Below are 5,236 nucleotides of genomic sequence, written 5' to 3'. Positions count from 1 at the left end.
GCTACTGATAAATTTACCACCAGGAAAAGTGAAGACTCTAGGAAAAAAAGGGGGGAGGGAATGAAGAAGAAGGACCCAAAAAACCCAAACAACCCCCAGTGCTTCAACAAATTGGTCTAGAAAATGGGTGCTCAGGTCTGTTCTTGGGATCGTAGCCAGGTTTAGCCATCAGGAGGAAGCAACCAGTGTAGCTGCATTATTTCAATGCCCAAGCGCAGGCAAGAAAAGACATGATTTGCATCAGTTGAGCACACCCCATTTTGAGAAGGCACAGTCTGGCACACAGAGAAGGTGCCTCTTCAGGGATTGTTTAGGTTTCCTAACAGAATGGGTAAATATTTCTTGCATGATTTTTATTGCTTGATTCAGCATGTGGCGTTGATGTTCCTTTAATGTATAATAAAGGGAGTTCTTTTTGCAAGTAATTGTCTATTTTCCCTAGACCTAATCTCAACAGATTCCATTAATGAATCCCATGGCTTCTCTTTTTTATTATTATGTCTGCCGAATACAAAAATGCTAATAATATTCAGGAAACATTCCTTTGGTTCCCCCCCAATCAAAATCAGTGTTCCCCACAAATTGTTTCTGATTTTAATTTTGCAGTGCATTCAGTCATTATGGAAGTGGATGATTAATAGCTTTGGCTAGAAACTTGATTTGTGAAACTTAACCTTTTTGTCAAAATGTCACATGGGCAATCTGTATACTTCTCACAGCTCTGCCAGTGTGTTTCAATGCATGACATGCAGTGTGTCTGCTATTCCATAACTAGGCCTTTCCTTTCACGACAGAACAATTACTTTCTTATGTGTTAGTTCTTTTGCTTTGTTCTATTTGTTGTTTGGAATCAGTGAACAATTCACATAAACGGCACACTCAGCTTATGCATGTTGGGGAAAATTTTCAAGAGCACCTATGTTCCACAAGTCATTTATGTGAGAAATTAGCTTTCATCATGAAAATCAAATCGGAACCCCTCATTCATATTAATATCTGTGCTCAGTATATATATGCACACACACAAACACCAGAGCCAGATTCTGAGGCCCTAAGCTACGTCAAGGGTAAGAGACCCTATACTATAAAAATGTTTTTATTATTTTCACAGAAAGGACATTGAATATATAAACATGAAAGTTTTATATTTGCATATATACAAAGGCAAAATTGTAAAAATAGAATAATCATCTAAATAAACATGTTGCAATATGTCTGTTTGCATTATAAAATAGTTTCAAATTAATATATTTTCATCTACAATTTCTTAATTAGTAGATATGAAAATTGTATATCTACAGCAACACAAAAGCAGTTACAGTTACACACACCAGCTTACTTAATGGAAGCAGTACAGACGGCAGTACGTCTGTTTGCACATCACATTCATTTTAACACTGAAATTTAAACCATTTTCTTTTGTGATTTTTAGAGAGCAAAGTCATTGATGATGTGCTCAAATGATAAACTGTGGAATTTGTCACATTCGATGCACAGGATGCTTAGGACAGGTAGCTTTTCTTGCAGCATTTTCTAGGCAGACATCTCTTTGCATTTGCTTCTCTATCCTCTGTCTCCCCCAGGACCACTAATTAATCTCGAGTAAACACCTTGGACACACAGGGTGACAACAAGCTATATGCATGAAAGAGAAAGAAAGAATTTACTAGCAAAAAGACTGGAGATCTCTAGACAGGCTTTGAGAAAGTGAAAAAAACTACCCTATATTCAAGCAAATATAATGAATATTATTGGCTTTAATAGCCTATACATCATATATGCACATTGTGAGCAAGTTATTTCAAACTAAGTACTCAGAATATTTTGATATATATGTATATCTTCCTTCACTTCTCTCAAAACCCTCTATTTATCCTTTTGTCAGCACTCTGATATTTATTATGAAGGTTCCTGAAACTGACGAAGGGAAGCCAACACAAATTTATCCTCCTCAAGAGCCACTTGACCCAAGTCCATAAGATACTCACCTGAAAACTGTATCATGTGAAGCATGGATAGCACATGAAGCAGAAAGTGGCGTGCACACTAAAATACACAATTGTACGTATGTACAGATCAAAAGGAGAAACACTAACACTTAAGAAAACAAAGAAAAACAGGAGCGAAGGCATTATACAACTGAGTGTACTGAACAGTAAACAAAAGATGGCAGCCTTCTGGCTATTACAAGCCAAGGAGGATGCTATACATTTACATGACATCACTCTTAGGATGAGTCCCATACTACGAACATGAGCTTGGCAGGATTGCTTCACGACACTGCCGTTTCCACCCTCACATTTTCCCCAATTTTATTGGCAGTGAGATTATTTATTTATTTAAATAAGTTATGAAGGCACAGTCAGAATTTTATTAATTAGGCCAGTAGCAGCTGGCCAACAAAACGCTGCCTCAGGAGACTGACAGCAGACTTATTCTTAGAAATACTAATTTTACAAGTGCAATTATCATTTTTTTCTCAGCCCTGGCCTCCCGCCTGTCAATAACAAACCATTAGTGAAGAGTAAGGGTAGAGTATGGGTATTTGTGTAGCCAGATATGTATATTTAAGTCATATTTGAATGAAAATGTCTATATTTAGAGCAAATCTCCTTTTTCCCATATCTCCTTTATTTATCAACCGATTTTTATAAAATTTGAAATGGAGTCAGTTTTTCCTTTTTTTAGAGGCCCCTCATATTGCGAGGCCCTAAAATGTAGCTTAGTTAATGTATGCCTTAATCCGGCCCTGACACACAAACATCCTGGTATAACATTCAGGACAAATGCAAATGAAACACTCTCTCTTTCTACTTTGGATCCCATTCAAGCTTAGCCGGTAGTCTTAACTTAAGTAGACTTTACGGTACTTCAGTATGAATAATATAATTAGGGTTTCATTTATTTATTGCATAGTGAGGTGGAGGGGTTTTTTTTTTGGCTACACTTCAGCTGCAAACAAAATTGCCTGGTTTCATATCTCTCTGAAAACACCACTGGTAGTGTCAGGGCCGGCTCCAGGCACCAGCATTCCAAGCTGGTGCCTGGGGCGGCAATCTGCAAGGGGTGGCAGTCCCTGTTGTTTTGCCCCCAAGCAGCGCGCTGAATTGCTGCCTCGGACAGCAGGGGCAGTCTGTGTGCCCTTAGGACGGCAGGCGCATTTCCGCGGTAGCGGCAATTCAGCAGCAGCTTCTATGTTTAGCTGTCCGCGGCAGCTTCAGCTAAACATAGATGCTGCCGCCGAATTGCCGCCACGGCGGAAACGTGCCTGCTGCCCTAAGGGCACACAGCAGGAGCGAAGGCATTATACTGCCCTTGCCGCTTGCGGCGGCAATTTGATGCACTGCTTGGGGCGGCGAAAACTGTAGAGCCAGCCCTGGGTAGTGTACAAAAATGTAGCACCAGAAATAAGTTGCTGTTAAACTAACAAGCACCTTAAATTCCAGTCAACACAATCTGAACATAACAATTTGCATGTTATCAACGCTTTAGATGAAGCAGCCTGCCAGAATTTGAAAAAAACAAAGTCATCTCTGAGCAGAACGATCTGTTGCCACTTCGGGTTAGATTTTCACAAATGCTAAACACCCACAGGTGGGGCCAGGTTTTCAAAAGAAGCTCAACTCTTAGGGCTTGTCTTCACTGGCACTTTACAGCACTGCAACTGTCTCGCTCAGAGGTGTGAAAAATCACCCCCTTGAGTACAGCAAGTGTCAGCGCTGTAAGGCGTCTGTGTACACCAGTGCTGGTAGCTATGCCCCTAGTGGAGGTGGTTTTTTTAGAGTGCTGGGAGAGCTTTAGTGTTGCCAGTGTAGACTAGCCCTTACTCAGAACAGATTTCGCAAATTGAGCTCTTTTGAATGTTCACTCCAGTGGTGGGTGCTAACCACATGAAAAATCCAGCCCCACATGTTTAACAAAGCTATGCTGCTTTCTTTTGTCTTAACTCACCTATGTGTTACTCCAGTTACCCTGGAGTAACTCCACTGATTTCAGTAGAGTTAACTAGCACAGAACTGGAGTGAGTCGGGTCCTTTATTAACAAAGCAAAAACACCTTGGTTAATTGATTAGCTCTCTTCTATTCTGTAGCATTGCTTGCATTATATATTGTGGCAGAGCTCTGACCTTGCCCCCGTGGGTCCTGCACTTCTAGGAGGTTCATACTAGCCTCAGTGGCTCACTGTGACCCTCCACGTAGCCCTTCTCTCTCTAGGGCCAGGGTTACAGTGTACTGAGCCCTTTTCATCATAGGCCAGCAAGGAGGTTGGTGAGAGAACTCCTACAGTCTCTGTTGTCCCTGGGGGCTTATTTCAGAACAGTTTAGCCTCCTGTCCTGACAGGGGCCTGACTTCCCCTCCCAGGAGGTGTTCCTGTAGTGGTGGGTTAGGGGGAACCCAGACCCACCCTCTACTCTGGGTTCTGGCCCAGGGACCCTAATGGCAGCAGCTGTTGGCAGCCGACCTTTCACTGCCAGAGTTGCTATATTTCCCTGAGCCACTTCCCCACAGCTCTCCTGCTTCTCCCTTCTTCACCCTTACCTTAGGGCTCCCTTAATGATGGTATGAGGGTGTCTTCATTAACCAGCCCTTCAGCCACACTTTCTCTCCCCTGGCTCTCTTCTGCCTGACTGGAGTGAGCCTTTTTATAGTATCAGCGGGGCCTTAATTAGAGTCAGGTGGTCACATTAGCTTAATGGCCTCACCTGACTCTTTGCAGGTTAATTAGAGTCAGGTGTTCTCATTAGCCTGGAGCAGCCCCTGCTCTGGTCAGTCAGGGAACAGAAAACTGTTAATCCAGTGGCCAATATATCTGCCTTCTGCTATTCTGCTGTACCCAACTGTCCTGGGTCTAACACTATATATATATATATGTAAAATACTATCCTGTGATGTACAAATCCTTGACTTGCTGCAGAGCATCTCCACAAAGAAAAACATTTTTAATGGCATCCACTGATAAAGGTTGCATTCAGCAGAAGCCCACCTGATTTCTATTAATAAATTAAGCACCAAGTATTGACTCACTGTAGAGAATACTCCGCAGCCCACTCAATGCTTGTGGGTCTAGGAATATAAGGCCCCACTCTGTGACAGAGATAGCAGCAGCCTGCAGCCATCCAGATTACTGCAGCCCTGATTTGTGCCTTTCCCATTGAGTCAACCTTGGCCTCTAGAGAGCATGCCTGTCACCACTCCTAGATCTCTACTGGGCAGTAGCTGTGTGGAACTGAGGCC

The 5,236-nt window shown here is 42.3% G+C and overlaps 1 long non-coding RNA gene across 1 annotated transcript; it reads right to left on the bottom strand.

Moving 5' to 3' along the window:
• Positions 1-1,209: 1,209 nt before the first annotated feature.
• On the bottom strand, positions 1,210-4,596 carry LOC120396691. The gene is made up of 3 exons (XR_005593301.1): positions 4,541-4,596; positions 1,989-2,046; positions 1,210-1,635 (listed from the first exon to the last, which is right to left on the bottom strand). It is a non-coding gene; the product is annotated as an uncharacterized LOC120396691 (long non-coding RNA).
• Between the last annotated feature and the right edge of the window lie 640 nt (positions 4,597-5,236).

The sequence above is a fragment of the Mauremys reevesii genome, linkage group 1 (assembly GCF_016161935.1).
Source record: "Mauremys reevesii isolate NIE-2019 linkage group 1, ASM1616193v1, whole genome shotgun sequence".
NCBI classification, from domain to species: Eukaryota; Metazoa; Chordata; order Testudines; family Geoemydidae; genus Mauremys; species Mauremys reevesii.
The sequence above is the reverse complement of the archived record's forward strand: the minus strand, read 5'-3'. Positions and strand labels throughout refer to the sequence as shown.